Here is a 23476-nt window from a genome sequence, read left to right as displayed (position 1 = left end):
GTGACAAATACACATGCTCATGCCTTAAAATACTTGTTATTCAACTAAAATACTTTGAAATGTCAGCTTTGGATTATTATTACTTTAACCTTGTATAACAGTGGTTACCTTTGCCTTTTAATCTTGCTTACAATCAAGAACTTCTCATTTAGTTTTACATTGTATTATTTCTATTACTGATTCTTTTGGGATATTAGATATTGATAATACCAAGGATTTTACATCCTCACCAAATCACAACGAGGTAAGCAAGGGAAGATTAGAAGCTTATCCTCAAAAGCAAGTAGTCAAGAAAGTTGACTGGCACGATCAATGTTAGTTTTTGCTAGAATGCTAGACTCGTAATTTATGTATATACCTAAGTTACTTATTGAAAATTATTTTATTTTTTTGTCTAAACTTTAACATGAAAATCATCTATCTTTATAACTAGTATTTTGTTACTCTTACTGCCCTTGAACATGCCATTTTTGTTGTATGTGGCTTCCATGTTAGCAGCTAAATTGTAATTCTTTTTGTTTTATGTTTATTACTTTGGAAGAATTTGTAATGATAGACATTGTATTTCTGCCTAAATCTGCAAATGTAGAAAGAAAAAGAGTAAGTGTTCAAGTAGATGACGACGAGTATGTACCAGTTATTGGTGAAGATGATGGTGATGATGGTGGTGATGATGAGTCATCTAGTTCTCTAAATAATGAAGTACTATATATATGATTTGGTGCATGCAATACTTTGCTCTTTGTAATATTGTGATGAAATAACTGTCTTAGTAAAATTGTGCTTGGAAGATCAATGAAAATCATCAATTGAAGATATTTTAAATGATGAAATAACTTGTTTATATATTAACTTGTAATGAATTTATATATCTATATATACTTTTGTATGATACAGATGGCTTGTTATAGGCGTGAGAAATTTACCCCAGCATATCGGCCCATCATCGAGCACACATCTTGGTAGAGATTCTCTTGCCCAAATTTCTACTAATGTAGAGGCACAACTTGTGGGCACACCGTCTATCATAGGTGGTGAGATATTTAAGTTCCATTACTTGATTTCGTAATCATACTATATTTAGTTCACTTGTTGATTTAATTTATATTATGTCTTGATAACATCGACTAGTAGACATGCTCGAGGCATGATGTGGGGATTAGGAGTACGAGGACTTGTTGAGAAACATGGGAAGCTACCGGTCCGCATTGCCTCGAAGTTTTGTGATCCAGTTGGTGAACATGCAGGGAAGCTTGCTAGATAAATTGGTGTACAAGTGCGTATGAACTTGTCCACTATGAAAGCTTATAGTTGGAAGAATGTTGATAGCAGTGAAAAAGAGGCAATCATTTAAAATGTGGTGGTACTTTAAATATTTATAGTTGTCCATAAGCTTGATTTTATTGTTTTCATTACAGTGCTTTATACTTTATGCTGTATTTTATAGTGTATTGTTGATGTTGTAACTATGCATATTCAATTTAAGGAATAATTTTTTTGTTATACATACCTCACTTTGCAAGATCAATTTGATCTACAGGGAGAATCTGTACTTGTGAACAAATCTTTAAATACGAAGTGTGGTAGATTATTGAGCAACCACAACAACAGGTTGTTTGCCCAATATAAAAAACTTGTAAAGGATAAAGGAAGCACGTATGCAAGAAACCACCCACCAAAAAATGCCACAGGAGAAAAGTGGATTGAACTATTTGATGGAAAGTGAAGTAACGAAGTTTAGCTAGTAATTAATACTTTGAAAATTTTAATCACAAGTGAAGTATGTTCTCACCTTTCACTCAGATAATACTTACCTATATATGCATTGGATTAATGTTTTACATAGATCTTATTATGGTGTCATATTTATTAGATTATTTTATCTATCAAATTCATTGTATTATACTTATTTGGAAGGTGAAATAAATTTATATTGTAAATTATATATATAACTTAAATCAAAACTCTAATATTTTCTTGGTTTCTATTCTTTATAGGAAGTCTCAAAAAGAGATGCCGCAAACAGGAATGGAGAAGGAACAGTTAGCAAACACATTCATAGATGTGAAACAAGTCGCTTGCAGTTAGGGTGGATGAGGAGGTGTGTTGTTTCAATTTTTCAAAAGCTTATTATATTTCTTTGTTGTAATTGATTATCTTGTCTTCTAACATTGGAAAGCAAACTAACCAGAGACTGAAAAATGGAGGTCATATTCCTAACTTGGCACAACTCTACCATGATACCCGCTTCAATTCAAAGACAAAACATGGGTACACCCTGATTTCGAACATACATACGTATGTATATCAGTACATGCCTTGAGTTTGCAAAACTAGAATATATGTATTTCTATTCTATCTATGTTTGCAAAACTAGAACATATGTATTTCTGATGGTTTCTATTATTTGAAATGATAGCAAGAGATGTTGCGAGTAGAAGATGAGCATTGTAGCACTCCTGATGCACAGTCTTTGATCGAAGAGGAGATATCTAAGATGGTTCTTAAGCCGAGATCTGGCTATGTAAAGAGACTTGGCATGAGACCTTCCTCATCTCTTAGGACTCCTGCATCATCTTCCTCAACTCAATATATTCAACAACTTGAGGGTCAAATAAATGAGTTCCAGGATGCAAAAATTAGGATGGATAAGAAAATGGATTACATCATACAATATTTGAGGAGCAAGGGTAAGAGTGACATTTGTGGCAGTGGGGAGACCTCATCTACTAACTAGAACACACCTTGGTTAGTGTTTTATTTTCTTGCCTAAGAGCATTAGTATTGGGGCTTGTATATGGTATATGTTGTTATATTTTAGCATAAAAGCACAAAAACAAGCATTACCCGGTCTCTCAATTGCAATTTTTTACAATTGTGCTACAGTAACCTCTTATATGTATGAGGGTACTATAGCACAATTGTGCTACAATTGTGTTTTTTTATTTAATGGTGGTGGTGGGTTTTTTGTTTATGGTAGTGGTTGAGTTTTTTGTTTAATGGTGGTAGCTGGATTTTTTGTTTATTGTGTGGATGGACGGTTTTTATGTTTATGATGTTAGCTGGGTTTTTTGTTTAATGTTGGTGGTGGGTTTTTTGTTTATTGTGATGGTTGAATTTTTAATTTATGGTAGTGGTTGAGTTTTTGTGTAATAGTGATGACTGTATTTTTTTGTTTAATGGTGGTGGTGGGTTTTTTGTTTATGGTGGTGGCTGAGTTTTTAGTTTAATGTTGGTGGTGGATTTTTTGTTTATTGTGATGGCTAGGTTTTTTGTTTATGGTAGTGGTTGAGTTTTTGTGTTAATGGTGGTGGCTGTAGTTTTTGTTTAATGGTAGTGGTGGATTTTTTGTTTATGGTGGTGGCTAGGTTTTTTGTTTAATGGTGGTGGTTGGGTTTTGTGTAAATGGTGGTGGCTGGATTTTTTGTTCATCATGGTAGTTGGGTTTTTGTGTTTATGATGGTGGCTAGATTTTTGTTTTGGATTTCACTCTATTTGTTTTGTTTTAAGTTGAGATTTTTCTGCATTCTTTATGATTTCTTCATGGTGTGTAATGTGGGTTTGGTTTTTATTTTATGTGAATGTTGTGGGTCTTCTTTCTTTGATAGTTGGCTTCATATGATGTTGCATTATGATTATTTTGTCTAGATTGTTATTGGGTTTTCTATGGACATTTTTTGCATTGTCTTACTAATAATTATGCCTCTTTTTTGTTGTTGTACATCTTATCAAGGATATGGGTTTTTAGTCTAGATTGTTATTGATGTATTTTCCTTTATACTTGTGCAGATATGAGATTGGTGGCAAAAAGACAGTCTTTGTGGTACTACTTGAACTCAAATAATTTTCTATAAAGTTTTGAAGACATCATTTGTATATAAATGGTTGTAATTATTTTGTGAACATCATTATTGCATTTTTAGATAGTATGGATGTGGTTAAAAATGAATGGCTGATTTGTTTATGGATGTGGTTGGAAATAAACAAGTTAATGTAATGGCAAGTAAATGTAAAGAATATTAATAAAAATATAAAATTGGTGACAATAATTTTCATCACTATATCTGACTATAAGCAAAAATTGGTGACAAAATAATTCGTCACCTAATCTATTGAAATAAAAAAAAATAAAAAAAAAATTTGGTGACGAAAAACTTCTTCACCTAATCTATTGATATTGGAAAAAAATACATTCGTTGACGAAATATTCCGTCACTGAAAGTAAGGTTTAGTGACGAAAACATAAGGTGACGGAGCTTAGGTGACGAATGTTGTTTTGTCACCATTTCGTCAACATATGTATTCGTGACGAAATAATGACATATTGTGACGAAATATTTTCAAAGGTGCGCAACACACACACACAAAAAGAAGAAGAAGAAGACTTGATATTAAGCTAACAAAAATAAAGATATCACATTCCTAGGAATCTAAATGTTAGGGGCAATGTGGATTCCCCTAAGCAAACACTTAGTGTCCATTTGGAACAGTTTATTTAGCTGAAACTAAAATTTTTTTTGTTGAAAGTGTAGAAAAAAGGTTAAAAAATAAGCTGAATAGTACAGTGGGACCCATAAATAGTATCAAAAAGTGATGTGGAACTTATAAATAGTATAAAAAAGTGCAATGTGACCCATGAATAGTAATAAAAATAAGTTTAAAGTGGAGATAAGCTGAAAAATTCAGCTCATCCCAAATGCACACTTAGAGTAGTAATCTCATTATGCATATAGATATCACATTTTGTACCCCTTACGACTCAAGCCCCGTTCCCCAATGATGCTTAAACTCTAAGGCCCAAGGACAGTTTAGAGCCCAATCATATATTAAATTGACTTGAGGGGTGTTAAAATGGAAAATATAACCTTTTAAATGAGCAAAAATCTATTTTTAAAAATAAAATGACCAAAATAGCCCTCGGCCTGCGCACATAGGATACGGCTTGCATAGTGGGCCAAAGCTTGCGTACGCAGGCATATTCCTACGTACCAGCTAGGGTTTCAAAAGTATAAGAAAGACAAGTTTTCTACGATAATTGCTGAGGTTTGGAATGAAGCTTACATCATCTAGGAGCCACTCCAAACCCCATTTTTTTCACTATATAAAACCTTATGTGGTACATTTTCAAAACATATAAAAATCCCGGGGGAAAAACCTAAAATTTACTAGAAAATAGTAAATCAAAAGGGAGTTTTTCACAAAACACCCTCAAGTCAATTTTGTTTAATTGGGACCTTTTTTGGCCCCAATCCTTTTAGTTTAACGTTGCTAATTTCTATTTTATTGAATTGTGATAGATTTAACTAAGGGAAACGATCAAAATCAAGCTTGGAAAACTTTTGGTGAGGTATTCATTTTTAACTTCTTTTCTTTATTTTCTGTCTTTAAATCTTTCTTTTCTATCTTTAAATCTTTCTGTTTGCTTTGTTTTTTTGTTAAAACATGTTTTAATATGCTTCTCTAGGTTAGGTTTAAGTTTTGGTGTGCTTAAAATGTATGTTTGTTCATTCGAATTAGGGTTTTAGTTCATACTCTGTTTTTCGTCTTATTCGTTTCTAGGTTAGGGTTTTGAGTAAGTCTCACGCATGCATGTCATGAGCATGAATATGAAGGTTAAATCCTACGTAGGCAGTCTTTTGGCTGCATATGCAGGTGTCTGCCCAAAAACCCTAATCCAGATTTCTTGTTTGTTTGATTTGTCTCTTTCACATAATTTGTCTCTTTTCCTTTAAAGTCTTCTTTCATATGTTTATATGCTTGTGCCTCTGTCTTATGTGCTTGTTGTTTTCAACATGTTTAGACTAGGGTTTTTATGTTTATTTCTTGCTTTGATGCCATACCATGCATTCATATGTCCATGCATTAATGTCAGAGGTGTTGTGTTGCTGCATGGTAAGTAAAGGGTAAGTCATGCTTTAAAAATGACCATGCATTTGTTTTAGTTTGAAGATATGACAGAACATACTTAGATGTATGATTAGGGTTTGTAATATGTTAGTGTCTTGCTGCCATGATCAGGTTGTTGCCTTGTTTTAGATGTATGATAGGGGTTTTCACTTGCTAGATGAATGCTAGGGTTTCTTTTGTATGTTTGGTTCTCTTTTGCTTGATGGATAGATAAGTATGCTTGTTTAAGAATGAAAGATGCCATGTTGTATGTTAGATGCATGTTAGTGTGTGTGTGTGTGTGTGTGTGTGTGTGAGTCTAGAATATAAGTGTTAAGTTAGTTTTTAATAGGGTTAAGACATAAAACACAACGATGGGAGGCTAACCTTAGGGTTGGGTGATCTTGGGTGCAACACCTTCCCAAGAGCGTATCAAAAGGTCCTTCTTTAAAAGGACACTATATATATGGTTCCTAGACCATTACAAAAATTAGGTGGCAACTCCCCCTTGTGTCCACAATGAAGCTTTAAAATTTGAATTTTTTAAAAAAATTTTGTTAAATATGATAGCATTTGAATTTATAGCTTATGTTCCATGGCCATTACTCTTTATGGAGGGAATCCCATAAGTTTATGTGTATGTGTGTGTATATATATAAAAAATAATTTGCTAAAGATAGAATCTAAGAAATATAAACAAAAATCTATATTGAAAATAATATTTAAGCATGCATATGAGCTTGTTTAAAATGGACTAAGGCTTGTTTAACTTTAATGTTGTTGTAGTAAGATCTCTTCACCTTTTTATTCTTTATCAATTTAGTACATAAACTTTGATATTGTAGCAAGTTAACTGGCCCTCCTTATTAAAAATCTGTCAATTTGCTAACAATAAATTGACGAGAGAAAAAAAAAATTAAGAGGGTCTTATTGCAACAACATAAAAATTCAAAGTGTTTAAAAAAAAAACAATTGGGTAAGTAAAAAAATTTCTAGGAGTTTTTAAGCATTAAATTCTGGATTGCCGCATCACTTGTCCATAGAAAAACTTAATGAAATCTTAACAAAAAAAAAAGTCTATTTGCTACAATATTAAACTTTATGCAATGTATTATAAACCCCGTTTAAAACGCTAGTATTACTATTTTCGTGTGTATTATAATAAGTATTATTGTTTACTAAAAAAAAAAAACTTTACGTACTAAATTTATAGGAAAAAACGTAAAGAGGTCTTATTGCAAGAAACATAATAATAAACAAATAAAAAATAAATTTTTTTTTGAGAACAAGATAGAAACTTTTATTGATGTTTAAGAACTATTGCACTACACAAGCTTTGCCGTGGGCAACTGAAGCCACAGAAGCATTACAATACAGCCAAATGGATATTGCCGAGGCTAGGAAACAACACCACCACAGCCTGGGAAAACTAGTTAGTACCCCAACGCCCTTCATCCCCCTAGAACCTGTGCTGCATTTAGGTGCTGATACTCCTGCAAAAAACCAGTAGCCTCTCTTAAAAGATTTTCCAAGTGCTCCTGAAGTTTTTCAAAGAAAAATTTGTTCCTTGCATTCTAGATTGCCCAAGACTAGACGTGGTAAAATGGGCGAGTCGAGTTTGGTCAATCGGGTTTACAAGTCAAACAGGTCGCGAGTCAAAACGGGTCATTTTTAAATGGGTCAATCGGATTGCAGGTCGGGTCGGGTTGACCTGTATTTTTCAAACAATTTTTTTTTTTTCAATTACAAAAACAAATTAATAACAACCTGTTTAGCAAGAATGAATAAAATCAATGAAGCAAATGAATTGCACTTAATGCCACTTGTTAATATCCTTCTAATTCTGACAGGTTTGAGCATGACAAAAATTATTTATAATCATAAATTCATGATGGAAAAAGTCTATAATGTTAATAGTTTACTTCCAAAATGCATATAATTACAAGTTTACATCTTCAAAAAGAGAGAGATCTTAAAACAAATAAAACAAGCCAGCCAGCCAGCAAGCAAAGTAGCAAGTTATCAGTCTTCTTAAGTGCACATGTTTCTGTTGCATTTAAAATAATAGTAAAGTTAGATTACTTAGAAAGATAGACTAAACAAAAAAAGATTTAAAAATAAACATAACATATTAAATAAAGAAGAATAAGTAAATATTTTATAAGAATTACACCTCAATCTCAATCTACTCAACGTTGGTAGCAGATTCAACAATGCAAATATTCATACTTGCAAATTGTAGCTCAAGTTGGCCAATTTCGTCATCATCTTCATCTACAATACAATATTTTAATTTAACTTAATGTACCATGAAAGCAAATCAATAAAGAATTAAAATTTTATAATTATGACTAAAAAAAAAAATTTAATTACCTTCAAATCCATATAGCCAACTTTTAGTATACAACGTTGCTTCCACATTTTCAGGTAAAAGACGTGATCAATACGGAGTAAGAATTTTTTTCCCCAGTGCTAAAACTTGATTCAGAAGCAACAATGGTTATCGGAATGCTCATGAGATCCCGTGCCATTAAAAAAAGCTCTGAAAACTGATTGTAATGCTCTTTCCACCAAGAGAGAATTTCCAACTTTGAATTTTTTTTTTTTGTTAAGTCTAGGCTCTTCTAAATACAAGTCCAAAAAGGTGTGAAACTTAAAAAGTGTGGAATGTGTAAAGAAGGGCAGAGGCGCAAGACGGCGAGAGAAAGAGTAGAGGAACTAAATTGAGGAAGCTTTGGGGCCCTTTGTGGTTTGGTTTGTCACATTTCAACTTTCAAGTTTGTGCATTGTGTGTACCTTTGGCTTTGGACAATGGACTACAACTAGTATTGATTATTGAAAGAGAATTTTTTTTTAATGGTTGTCTTGACAGCCTTGTGTTGTCTTGTCTCATAACTCATTCTCTCAAGTCAAGTCCATGATTTGTGAAGCTTAGCTCTCATTGGTTGTGATGAAGCTCAAATAGTCTTTAGTAAAAAAAAAAAAAAAGCTCAAATAGTCATTCTCTCATGTCATGTCTTGACAACAGTTTTACTTGTTTATAACTTTATATCTATAATATGTTGACTATTAGTTTTGATACTTTGTGCTTTATGCACCTAGTATCATGACGTAGTTAAAAAAAAAAATTTTAGCTAATTTTTTTAACGGGTTGGGTCACAAGTTATTCAGGTAGGGTTAGGTCGGGTTGACCCACAAAAAAAATCAGGTCAGGTCACAGGTTAACCTGTTTTTGCTTCGAGTCAAAAAAATCGGGTTCGAGTTAGGTCGGGTCGGGTTAGAAAATTTTGACCCGTATTGCCATGTCTACTCAAGACACCGTCGCCCATACTTTAGTTCTTACTGAGTAAGTTTGTCTGCCATCTGCTTGAATAGAGAGAAGAAATCGTGAGTTGCATTTGGGCATTTCTGGCCAACGAGCACTCTCACAGTACATGTTCAATAGATTCTATACATTGGCAGCATAGCCCACACATCGGCTTCACCTGCATTTTGCACCAATGCAAATTTTCTCGAGTAGGCAAAATATTTGAGCAATCTCACCAGAGAAAATTCTGTACCTTTGAAAGGGCATTTAGCTTCCATATTTTCTTCCATATTGGGCGATCCAACCCAGCTCTTGAGTGCTCACTTTGGCCTTTATCCTAAAGTCTCAATGCTACCTGGTATGCTGATTTCACAGTGAAGTTTCTATTGCTATTTTCCTACCAAACCAGATTGTCTCTACCTGTGGTGTTCTGCAAAGGAATTGATAGGATCTCCATTTTGGTTCTATAGGCAAACAGATCTACAATTTTCTCCCTATCCTACTACATAGTCACAGTATTCATAAGATCCCTTACAAGCATATTTGGCCAAGTCTCCCTAATGAAAATTGGTTTGTGTGATAGCCATTTATGCATTGAAACTTTTTTGCCATCTCCCACCTTCCAAACCGCTCCCTCTTGTATAATTTCCCTTGCTGCCAACAGACTACACCATACATAAGATGGGATGTTACCAAGACTTGCATCCATGAAAGAACAATTGGGAAAATATTTTGCTTTTTACACCCTATAAAACAAAGAGTGAGTATTGTGGATCAACCTCCATGCTTGTTTAGCTAGTAAAGCTAAATTAAAAGCTTGAATATCCCTAAACCTTATACCACCCTGTTGTTTATGGGTACACAACTTCTTCCAATAGATCCAATGTATTTTCTTTTCATCCTTTGTTTGCCCCCACCAGTACTTTGCCAAGGTAGAGTTTATGGTATCACATAAGGACTTAGGGATTTTAAAGATTCTCGTAGTGTAGGTAGGTATTGCCTGAGCCACCATTTTGATTAGAATTTCTTGTAGTGTTAATTGTTATTGCATTTTACCCTATTTGCTTATATACAGCTTTTTCAAATCTCACTTTGTATTTTCTTCTGCCACTCTTTCTCTCTCAGTGTTCTCACTCTATCTCTATCTCACTCCCTCTCTCACATCTCTCTCTCTCTCTCTCTCTCTCTCTCTCAAAACTTACCATTGGAGTTGCTTAGGCTGTTTTGCATGGAGTTCATCGCGGGACATGAAGATCGTGGCGAGGTCATGCATGGAGATAGGTGTGGTGAGGTGGCTTTGATTTTGGGTGGAGATCGGGTGGGTTCTGATGGGGGTTTTTTTTATCAAAGTGCATGGAGATCAAGTGAGATTCACTTTCTTTCTCACTCTCTCTTTCCTCATCTCTGATTTTCTCTCTCTCTCTCTCTCGTCTCCCACTCTCTTTCTCTCTATGCTAGTGATTGGGCCTTCACACTTGTACGAAGCAGAGGTTATGGGTTTCGGTTCGGGCCATGAGTTCGATTTGGTGGCGATGGCGAAGGAAGCGTGTATGAAGGTGAAAATGGAGGAGGAAGTGGATAGAGAGGAAGAGAAGAAAGTGGCACCAAATAAGACCGAAATGGGTTTTCTGATTTAATGGGTTTGTTGGTTTTCTGATTTATTAGGTTTGTTGGTTTTCTTAGTTAATAGGTTTGTTGGTTTCTAATTTAATGGCTTTTGGTGGTTGGCATGTTGTGTGGTGGTTGTGACTATGGTTTTTGTGGCTGGCTAGTGGTAGCTAGTTGTAGTGGTTACTGGTGGTGGTAGTTGAGTTGTAGTGGTTACTGGTGGTGGTAGTTGAGTTTCAGTGGTTGGGTGGTGGGAGATGATGGATTGAGATGAGTATGGGTTTGGGTGGTGGCTAATGGCTCGTTGTTGGTTGCCGGTAACCAGTGGATGAGCTATTTGGCCTCAGGTGGTTGGTAGTTGAAAGAAAGAGACAGTAAGGAAGAGAAACAGAGAGATGGGGGAGAAGAGAGGGAGAGTTGTATAGTAATATATTATATTATTTTATTGGGTTAAATATATTATTTTAATGAGTTGTATGACAAAATAGAAACCGAAGATAATTGGTGTATTGTAAAATGGTATGGTATAATAAAAAAAGTAACTTTTAAGATGGTAAATTTGGATATTTTTGAGAAACAGGATGCTAATGCTCTTATATATTTTGTAAATTTTATTGTTAAATTGTATGTTTTTTATGTTTTTAATACACATGTCAAAATTTATGTCAGTCAGATATTATTTACTAGATGATTTATAAATTTATATTTTATGTATAATTATAAAGTATAAAAACTTGCAATTTAAACAATTTTTTGATGACATAGCTATTGATTTTTAATTTTTAAGAAATTTTGTAAGTATGGAGGATATAAAAAGAATGTGTAATCTAGTGGTGGATTTATCAAAATTTACCTTCAATAAATAGATATTAAATAATATTGTAGCTTAAGGCTACAATTAATTTTGTAATTAAACTTTATTTAATAATATATTATGTATACTAAATAATTTCACCTAAATTTGGAAGGAAGAATCTGATGGAGGTCTTTAAGGTCCGCAAGGTAATTAGATGCTGAATTATTTATTATGCAATGGATGTTACAAATTAAGTCCAATTATGCCAATGGTTTAATTAGGTTTTAAGTAGTTGATTCTTTAAAAAAACATAACAAAGAGAAAAAAGTTTGAAGCAACTATAAAAATTAAAATCTCAAGGACGCGAATCACCAATTGCAAAGTTACAAGAAATAAAGCAATAAAAAAACTTGATATGGTGATGTGTAGGCATACAGCATCACACTCACAATATGGGGAGCATATCCATCTGCAAATGCATCCGAAATTCTAGATATTGTATCCTCTCACTGACGTGTGACTAAGAAATCACAGTTTGATACTGACCAAGAAGCCCAGCTACTAAAAGCTATTAGATCAATGGAGTGGATAAACTTTGGTGGGAACGTTCCCGGATCAGGGGGTGGTTATGGGGTATGATAAATTATAAAGGTCCATTGATTTTGCGCTCTCTTTGGCACTTGAATCAGCCACTGTGTTGAGAGCTGAGTCATGAGTTGGAGTATCAAATTTGGCTTGGAGATTGCTATAGCTGCTTAGTGAGGGTTTAGAAGAACAAACAATAGCTACAACTTTTTTCAGATGTAATGGATGAGACGTCCTGTTTAGATTCCTTGCAGAGTTGGGAGTTCAATTAGAAATCTATACTAACTAAATTGTACCTCTCTTCCTTTCAAATGTTACTATGTGCGAGGGAAAATAAGTTCGTCCATTAAGTTAATTGTACTTTCTAATTAACTTAGACAATATGCATCATCCAGAAACAAATAACAAATACAAAATATTAAAAAGAAAGTGTAAGCGAGCATCTTCGTACATACTAAAGAATTTTGAGAAATTCTATCTCACAGGGTTGAGATAGAGAGAAGACTTCTATATCTTATATACAATAAATTACATAATGTTTCTGGTCCATTTTATGGACTTGTACAGGATGGCTACAATCAAGTAAATATACAACAAATATGGAATATCACAATCTTAGCTTTCCTAGAATAGATAGAGTGTTATGCGCCTCTATTTAATAATGCTAGAATCATGGAGGAGCCTTTTTTGCTACAGCTGTAATCACAGTGCATGATTTGTTGGTCTGCTCATTGCTAGGATCATGCTCTATGGGTGTAATTCTATCACTCCCCCTCAAACATGGCCGTGGATGAGGACAAAGGCCAAGTTTGACACGCAATGACTGAAATTGAACTTTTGACAAAGGCTTGGTAAATATATCAGCAAGCTGATTTGAAGATGAAACAAACCGAGTCAGCAATGCTCCAAGCGCCACACGTTCTCTAATATAGTGGTAATCCAATTCGATGTGTTTTGTTCTGGCATAGAGAATTGGATTGACAGACATATATAGAGCACTTAGATTATCACAATGCAGAATAGGCACTTGAGGTTGTGGAATGCCTAGGTCACGTAGAAGGAAAGAGAGCCAAGTAATTTCAGCTGCAGTAGTGGCCATGGACCTGTACTCAGCCTCAGCACTAGATCGAGCCACAGTGGCCTGCTTCTTTGCACTCCATGATATGCAATTGCTGCCAAGAAAAGTGCAAAAGCTTGTAGTGGATCTTCGAGTGGTTGGACATCCAGCCCAATCTGCATCGGAGAACCCATAAAGGTCTAGAGTGCTCTCAGCTAGAATTTTCATCCCAAAGTGAGCTGTTCCTTGAACATACCGCAAGAGCCGTTTGACAAGCTGAAAGTGTGCCACTGTTGGAGATTGCATAAATTGGCAGACATGGTTGACACTATAAGCAATGTCTGGTCTTGTAAAAGTAAGGTATTGGAGTCCACCTACAAGACTTCGAAATTTGCTAGGATCAGAAAATAGCTCAGAGTTATGTGAGAGATGTCTACCTTTGCAAGGCATGGGTGTGGAAATAGGTTTGCAAGCACTCATGTCAGCTCGAGCTAAAAGATCCAACGCATATCGATGCTGGGACAAGAAAAGACTATGTCCAACCTTATGAACTTCAATGCTGAGAAAATGGTGAAGGACGCCAAGATCTTTAATTGAAAACTGTTGAGCCAACTGATTTATGAGCCAATTAATACAACTTGGGTTGTCACCGGTGACTACCATGTCATCTACATACAAAAGTAGTATAAGAATACCCCCTGAAGAATGGCAGATAAACAAACTGGGGTCAGTGATGCTGCAATAAAACCCAAGATGGAGGAGGAAGTCACTAAGTCGATCAAACCAAGCTCTAGGAGCTTGTTTGAGACCATAGAGAGCTCGACTTAGCTGACAAACATGTGTTGGGCAAGTAGGATCCACATATCCAGGTGGTTGTTGCATGTAGACATCAAGAAGTCGAAGTTCCGAGCGTTTAACAACTGCAATTGTGAGGGCAACTCTGATGCTGGCTCACTTGATGACAGGTGAAAAAGTCTCAGAAAAATCCACTCCATCGACTTGATTAAAGCCTTTTGCCACTAAACGTGCTTTGGGGCGTTCAAGGGAACCATTGGGCTGTAGCTTGGCCTTGTAAACCCATTTGCATCCCACCACATTCATTTCTAGTCTACGGGGAACGAGGGTCCAAGTTTGATTGGCAGAAAGGGCAGCCAACTCCTCATCCATTGCTGCAGACCAGCCAAGGTGTTTTTTGGCTGCAATGACTGATTTTGGGACTGCTGGAATCTCTTGGACAGCATGAAAATTTGCATATTTTGGATTTGGCTTACGTATGCCAACCTTGGATCTAGTAAGCATAGTATGCTGAATTGGTTGAGGCCTGACAGCAGCTGGCTGTTCTGAGATGGGTGAATCATTTTCAGATAGTGCTCTTACTAATCGGTCTAACTGTGGGCTAGCAGGTGGTGCTTGAGGCAAAGAGAGTTGAGAATCAGTTGGAGATGGTGGTGGAGCAAATGCTGTCCATGGTGGAGAAGGATTTGATGATGTAGGAATGGTGCTATCAGCTGCAAAGTTCTCCCATTCAGAGAAGGTGCAAAGCTCCCCTTCAACTGGTTCATGACCATAAAGACATGTGGGTTGTGAGTATGGTAGAATGGACTCATCACACACCACATGCCGTGAGATGTAAATGCGACCTGTTGGAGGATAAAGGCATTTGTATCCCTTGTGTTTGCTGCTATAACCAAGAAACACACAAGGCAGTGACTTTGGCTCCAATTTGTGTTGTCTATAGTCCCCAAGATAAGGAAAGCACCTACTTCCCAAGATTTGAAAAGTGCCATAGTCTGGATGTTTGCCATAGAGACGATAGAAGGGTGAGTCCATCCCTAAAGTAGGAGAGGGCAATCTGTTGAGCAGAAAAATTGCTGTGGAGAAGCATTCCAGCCAGAACCTTGGTGGAATTTTGGCATGGAACATCATGGTAACCCAAGTTCTGTGATGCTTCGATGCTTTCTCTCAGCCTTGCCATTTTGTTCTGGAATCTTAGGGCATGCAGATTGATGATGGATACCCTTAGGTGTCAAAAAATCAGTGAATGCTTTGGCTGCAAATTTCCCTCCTTCATCACTTTGAAATATGCGTATTTTGGCATCAACCTGACAAGAAACATAATTATGAAATTGGACAAATGTGTCAAATAGATCAGATTTATGTCTAAGAGGAAAGAGCCATGTAAAATTTGCGAATTCATCAACAAAAATGGCATAAAACCGAAATTTTTCTCTGGAAACAATTGGAGATGGCCCCCATAAATCACAATGAAATTTATAGAAAGGGATACTTATATTATTATAACTTTGTAGAAAAGGTAATCTACAAGATTTCCCCATTTGACAACTGGTACAAACATCAGGCAGTTCAGATTGAGAAGAAGTGATAAATTTCTGAGAATGGAGATAATCTATAATTTTTTGATGAGGATGTCCTAAGCGTTGATGCCAACACTGTTTATTGACTTGGCGAAATCTGTTTGAGAAGAGAGCTGTTGGATCTTTATCTAAGATTTTGTTAGGCGGTCCTCCATCAAAAATATATAGCCCCTTCTGTTTCCTTCCACTTGCCACTATCCTCTGAGTGATCCTGTCCTTTATCACAAAACCAGGGCCATCAAACTCAAATTTAAGAGGATAATCAGAAGTTAGCTTACTAATAGAGAGGAGATCTTTTATAGATGTCTGGTACAAGTAAAACATCATTAAGTGGAATAGAGGAATCACCTGATCCTACAATGGCTTTGCCAATGTGTGTAATTGGCAAAATATCACCATTTCCAACCATTACACCATCATTCCCAGTATAAGGAGTTAAGGAATGAAGATTACCTGCATTTCCAATCATGTGGTCTGTGGCACCAGTGTCAGGATGCCAAGCAGAGTCTTGAATATCACTTAATTTCATTGTTGCAAAACTTTGAGGTAGATTGTCAGCAGTGAATGAGTGATTAAATCTATTAAAACACTTGATGGCAGTGTGATTTCTTTTATTACATATCTGACAAACAACAACTTCATCTTTGTTTTTGTTGTTTGAGTTTTGATTGCTTGACTGTCCTCGTGGTTGAGAGTTGTAAGGCTTGAATTCAGATTGGTTGCCTTGAATGAAACCTCGTCCTTTGGAACTGAATGATACTTGCTACCCTTGATTTTTCTTGTTCTTGTTTTGCTTTTGACCATAAAACACCATGGGAGAGGTTGCTGGAGTGTCAAGCTTGTATCTATCTGCATAACTTTCAAGATGAGTCACAATCTCAGCATATGGAGGAATGGGAGGTCGAAGCATAGTTGCTGTGAAAACCTCATATTCTTTGCCGAGTCCATTAAGAAGCCACCATGACTTCTTGTGATCAGGTACAGGTTTACCTATGGCAGCAAGTTCATCACATATAGTTTTGAATTTTCTTAAGAACACACTCAAGGTGTCAGTTCCTCGAGTAATGAAGGTGAGCCTCCGCTTGAGTGCAAGGCTTCTATCGGGCGAAACACGAGCAAAGGCATGAACCAATGCATTCCAAACCTCAGCTGCAGTGCTGAGACCAACGACAATACCAGGACTTCTTCTGAGAGAGTGGCAGTGAGCCATCCCTTGACAAGTCGATCAGATCTACGCCACTTCAAAAACGCAGGATTTTGTTGGGGTTTAGTTTCATCAACCGTGATGAACTGAGGTGGTGATGTAGTATCACCATTGATAAATCCTTGAAGGTCATAGCTCTCCAGGATGTTAAGCATTTGTGTCTTCCATAGAAGGAAGTTGGTGGAAGTGAGACAGAGTAACACAAAATTGGCAATATTTTGTGTGACAGGGTAAGTGTAATTATCAGTTTGGGTGGTAGTGTTTGACATATTGAAAAAAAAAAATGTGAGAAAAGATAAACAAAGAAGACAAGTTCTCTCTATCTTCCTGTTAGCTCTGATACCATAAATAAGTTTGAGAAATTCTATCTCACAGGGTTGAGATAGAGAGAAGACTTCTATATCTTATATACAATAAATTACATAATGTTTCTGGTCCATTTTATGGACTTGTACAGGATGGCTACAATCAAGTAAATATACAACAAATACGGAATATCACAATCTTAGCTTTCCTAGAATAGATAGAGTGATATGCGCCTCTATTTAATAATGCTAGAATCATGGAGGAGCCTTTTTTGCTACAGCTGTAATCACAGTGCATGATTTGCTGGTCTGCTCATTGCTAGGATCATGCTCTATGGGTGTAATTCTATCGCATACTAGAGCAATAATAACCATTATTCAGACCAAATATACCTGAGTAGCTATCCTCATAGCTCCCAAAGATGTCCAAGGGAACCAAAGATTTCTAGCGATTTAGACAGTCTGATAGCCTTTTGAGATTGTCAGAAACAAAATAGAAACACAAAAACATACAATACCTGATAAAATTGTAGCACTTCTGTTGCCAATAAGGATTAATATAAAGAAGAGTAACGACTGTCACAAAGAACATGACGAAAGATACTAAAAAGCTTGTAAAGAAGACCAGAGGATCTATTTCATGCCCTTTACTTTTTGTTGGTGATGGAGGTGATTCACCTACACTGGTGCATCCTTATGCCAAAGGTGGTCCACAAAGAAATGGATTTTCTTTGTAGCTGCTATTGTCAAACGTCCAAAATTGTGCTTTCATGTCTGGAATCCTACCTGTTAAGTTGTTGTAGGCGACGCTGAAAACTTCCAAAAAGTTTAGGTCAATCAATTCCGAAGGAATTTCTCCAGTCAAATTATTGTAAGAAAGGTCCAAGCTCTCTATTTGGGCCAGTTTTGAGAATGTTTTAGGAATAGAGCCTGTCAAATGATTGTGAGACAAGTTCAGTCCAAGAATGGAAGATAGGTTTCCTAATTCATCTGGGATCTCACCTGTCAGATTGTTACATGACAAATCCAATCCAAACATGATATCCAGAATTTTACCCTTGTAGGAGTCGGGCCTACTTTTAGTTACAAACTCAACTTCGTCTTGTGCTATGCATGTATCAACCACCTGAATTTCAGTAACCTTTTCCAGGAGACTTCCTTGAACTTGAAAATCCAACCCCATGGGACTGTCATGCATTAAGCTTCCCAGAAATGTGACAAAAGATCCAAATTGAAGATTATTAACACCAGTTTTCCCAAATGCGATATTACCAAGGCAGCTAGGTATGGAACCAGAGAAAGAGTTTCTTGAAAGATCCAGCAAGCCTATATGATTCAACTGGCACAACTGATTTGGAATAAAACCGCTGAAATGGTTCCCTGCCAACATTAGAGCTTTTAAGTTGTAAAGCGAACCAATTTCTAAAGGTATATTGCCAGACAGGCTGTTATCTCTGAGTCCAAAGCTCGAAGAAAAGATGAATAAAGAAAAGCATTTGGAAGTGATCCTGTGAAATTGTTCCCTTGCAAGTATATATGCTTTGTGCGGTCTTGCATTAGGCATTAGGTAAAGTTCCTGAGAAGGAGTCATGAGAAAGGTCTAAAAACGGAAGTGAAATTAGTTCACATGAAACCTGACCTTCAAAAGAGTTATTTCGCAAATCAAGTGCACTTAGTTCAGTCATATTACCTATCAAGGCAGGAATTTTGCCTGACATGTAATTGTTACTAATACACAGTATGAAGAGGTCAAAGCATTTGGAAACCACTCCTGATATAGTTCCTGTGAACTGGTTGTTGTTCAAATTCAAAACTTCTAAATTAGTCAAGTTGTTGGAGTGCTCTGAAAATAGCTGACCATGAAAGTCATTGTTAGATAAGTCCAAAACATCCAAGTTGAAGCAATGAGAAAGAAATTCTTCTGGTACTTCTCCCGAGAAAAAATTGAAGGACACATCCAATCTCTCCAAGTCACCCATGTTAGCTATTGAGGATGGGAGAGGACCTTGAAAAGCATTTCCTGATAAATGTAATAACCATAGCCTTGGAAGTATTGTCCCTATGTTTTTCGGAAGCTGCCCCAAAGTTGTTGTTTGAGACATCCATACACGAAAGATTCATATTAGGATAGGGTGGCAGGTGGAACTGACCCATGAAAGAGTTACTTTGAAGCATTACAAATTTTAGTCCTGTATTGTTCTGAAGCAACCAGTCAGGGAACCTTCCTGCCAAGTTATTCTGAGACAGATCAACTGCTAACAAATTGTACTGATGAAAGAGAAATGTGGGAATTCCTTTGTCAAGCTTGTTCAAATTACAGTTAGATAGCACAAGGACCTTTAACTGAAACATAGGTTTCCAACCTGGATTTTCAGTTTCTATCTCAAATTTGCTATTATCACTTATAAACCGAACAAACTCAAGCTTAATGTGATTAGAGAATGAGCTGAATAAGAATAAACCCTCAAAAAGATTATGACTAAGATCAATGTACTGAAGGGATGTGAGGCTGGGTACCAAAGATGAAGGAACATTGCCAGTGAAATTGTTCTGAGAGAGATCTAACAGTCTGAGAGATAACAAATTTGCAAATTGTTAAGGCACAGGGGAAGGTTCCCTTCAAAGTTATTTTCACTAAGATATAACTCTTCAAGTTTCTTCAATTCACATAAGCCTGCAAAGAGAATAAGTTTCAGTATTTCGTCTCCTGATTATGTCTTAGAAAAACAATACACATACGGGCACAACACAATGTAAATCGTATATCTACTTGAGAAGAGTCGTGGCTGTGAATGTCATGAATATACATACAACTAGCCAATGTTTCATATGGTGTGCCTTGCATTCTGAAACATTTTGAAAGCAATTATATTATGTGAACTGACGGGTGTTTAATTATTTTCACTAATTTTATGGTTATGTTCAAGCAAGAAAAAAACAAGCATACAATTATGTATTATATTCCACTTTTACAAAATAAATCTTTTTATATTCTGTTTGCATATATTAAAATTGGTTAGATCTTTTGTGGTATTTTTTTGTATTTTGTCTCAATTGTTGATTAAGCAATTCAATTTTAGCAACAATGTCAAATTTTCAAATCAGTTTTTTTTTTTTTTTTTTAAATCTTATAAAAATCATTTTAAACATTCATTTTACGTAAATAATTAGTGTGTCTCCTTTAAATAATAAAAACATGAAAAAATAAATACATTTACTCTACTTTTATATATATAGTTACCTTTAGTTGGTAGAGAACCATTAAGTTTGTTTCGTGACAAAGATAATGCCTCGAGAGAAGACAGTGCCCCTATAGACTGAGGAACACTTCCAGTTAACTCATTTGAGCTCAAGTCTAAAATCTCCAACCTACTGTAGGTTACTAAATCTAAAAAGAGAAAGGTAAAGTCAAATATGATTCCTTTCATAAGCAATTTGGAATTTTAAGAACTCTGTTCTTACCTTCAATTGGTAGGGTTCCATTCAGGTAATTATATTGCAAGATAAGCACCTCCAGTTTGCTTAAGTTAGTCAATTCTGTAACAAAGGAAATAAGACATTTTATATGGTACAATGATTCCAGTGAAAGTGCAGTACTAATTAATATTGTAGTTTTCTTGCACCATAAGACACTGACAAATCTCTTTTCGTTTTATAAGAATATGGAGATCGAGAAAAACTTAAATATTTTGATAAGGTAAAGTGTTATGGGTGTAGGATTTCAACTTTGCAATTCATTTTCACAACATTCACTATGACCAAAGGAATTCTTAGGATATAATTGCTTGATGCAAGTAAAGTTTGAGAGCAACTGACATTTTTACATACCTTCCTTTGAAAGCTGCCCTTCCAATTGATTCATACGCAGGTCTAGAGATGTAAGGGCTGAGAGAGAACCCAAATACCTTCAAGTTTTCATGTCGAAGTCATTCTCACTTAGATTCAGGCGCTTCAGCTTTCTCAACTTAGACAAATAAATGGAATCTGAAAAAAGTTGAAACCGTGGTTGTCAAATGTCGCCAATAGTTAAATTCAAGAAACATCATAAATAAATAAATAAAATTATTGTTTTCCATTTCCTTATAATATTAGGAGTTTGGTTAGGTGAGTAATAAGTCTCATCTTAGATACTAATAATAATAAAATGAGTGATTAACATAATTTATCTAGAAGAAAATTTATTACTTTAAAATTTTAAATTATATCTCTTTATGTTGAATTAACTGCTCATTGACTTAAACTTTTGGGTCAAACCTTGGCCCATACCAAACTTGTCTCAAGCGTCTTGTCAAGTGTGTGGCAAAAAGGTTGGGGGTAAAAGAAAAAGAAAATGCTAATGTGTGGTTTTAGGTTAGGTTTGTGGATTTTAGATTTGGTTTGGATCTTCTTTCGACTTCGAGGTTGTGGGGGGGTTTATGGCAATAATAGTTACAAAACCCGGACCATACAATCCAACGGGTTAACCAAAAACCGGCCTTTGATTCATTTTTAGAGACATAGAACTAACTATGGCAAACATTTTTCTTAACCGTGTGAACAACAATTCGAGTAGCCAATTCACTGAACTACACCCAATTTACCACAGTTTAGACCAAGTGGGAGAGGAGCGATGAGATAGAGATTATCGATCTGAAGAGCAGTGAGAGTTGTGAGGGACAATGAGAGCCATGAGGCATGAGGTGAGAAAAAATGATATCAGATATTGATAGAGCGAAACATTAGGGATTAATTTTCTTTTTTTACTATTAAAAAAAGGTTGAGCACTCCAGCAACGATTCATTTTCCTTTGAAGATGAATTATTTTGTCTCCATACATACAATACATTACTGCTTCTTTGTGCCTAACAACTTCCACCTATGCCCTTTTATTTTTGACAAACAGGCACCGAACAATTATTCCATCACCAATTATACCTAATTTTTTACATATTGGGTGACAAATTCTTTTGTCCTCATACATACATACAATACATTACTATTTCGTGCCTAACAATTTCCACTCAGACCCTTAAATGGATGACAAAAATTATTTCATCACCAATGATACCTAATTTTTTACATATTAGAAGATGAATTCTTTGTCGCCATACATACAGTACATAAATAGGCAATGAGAAATTATTTCATTACCAATGATACCTAATTTTTTACATACGGGGGAGATACTATTAGCTTTTCGTCGCCTATTGTGAGTAGTACTTTGCGACAAAATAGTTCATTGCTGTAGACATCCTTTCATCTCCCACCTAATAACTTTAATGATGATGAATTTAGTTTTTCCTCACTACATCACCAATCTAAGAGTTTTAATGGTGATGAATTTAGTTTTTCCTCTTTAAGCTAAGCTTGGCAAGATGCAAGAATAGTTAGACACTATTAATGTCCAATACGATAACCAGTAGCCTGGATGCTTGGAGTTGGTAAGGAATGTAAAACTATTATATTTAAAAACAGTTTAAAGAATCAAATCTATTAAAATAGTTTATGGAGTTCAACTTTGTATTCAAGCCAATATTAACACACACACAAAAAAAAGCGCCATCTATAGTAACAGTTCAAAGTGTGTCCAGGAAAAATTAGGTTAATATGTTATCTAACTATAGATAAAGCACTAACAAAACATAAATACAAAATCTGAGAGAGAGAGAGAGAGAGAGAGTAATAATAAATAAATGGATGATATGTCAAAAGAAAATGGCGATGGGATTGGATAGTTTGTACTAAGGAAATAGCCTATTTATGTTGCACATAATTGCATTATATTTTTATAAATTATCTCATTCTTTTGTACGAAACTACGTAAAAGTGAAAGACCCCACCAATCTTGATCGGATGTAATCATTTCCATGATTATTCTTGTATTTGAATAGCTTAGAAATTTGCCTTCTATATGCATAGTCTATAAGAAATTGGTCAAGTAATGGCTCAAAGTTAGAACTCTCTCTCTCTCTCCCTCTCTCTTTACCTTGCATTTCCTGGGAGAAATTGAGTCCATTGGAACCTAAATCTAGCATCTCCAAGTTTTCCAAGGTTGATAATTCTGCACGAAAATAAAAAAATAAAAAATAAGAATAATTATTGGACTCCATTTTATATTTTTTTAAGAAATGTCAAAAGTTGCCATGCCTTCGGCAGGAAAGTATCCCGTCAGATCCTTGCTGGCAAGAATCAGAGCCTTAAGAGATGTGAGCGAACTCAATGATGTCATGACGCTTCTGTTGAAGTCGTTATCACCAAGATCTAATGTCTCTAGCTCTTTCAATCTTGACAAGCTACTAAAACCTGCAAGATAATTTGAATAACTAAATAGTTAACGATGTGTAATACTTGACAATATAACAGGTGAATAATTT

The 23476-nt window shown here is 35.5% G+C and overlaps 1 pseudogene; it reads right to left on the bottom strand.

The window, feature by feature from the left end:
* Positions 1-12667: 12667 nt before the first annotated feature.
* Positions 12668-21128, bottom strand: LOC142633848 (cuscuta receptor 1-like; annotated as a pseudogene).
* Positions 21129-23476: the final 2348 nt, after the last annotated feature.

Source organism: Castanea sativa, chromosome 5 (genome assembly GCF_040712315.1).
Source record: "Castanea sativa cultivar Marrone di Chiusa Pesio chromosome 5, ASM4071231v1".
NCBI classification, from domain to species: domain Eukaryota; kingdom Viridiplantae; phylum Streptophyta; class Magnoliopsida; order Fagales; family Fagaceae; genus Castanea; species Castanea sativa.
The sequence above is the reverse complement of the archived record's forward strand: the minus strand, read 5'-3'. Positions and strand labels throughout refer to the sequence as shown.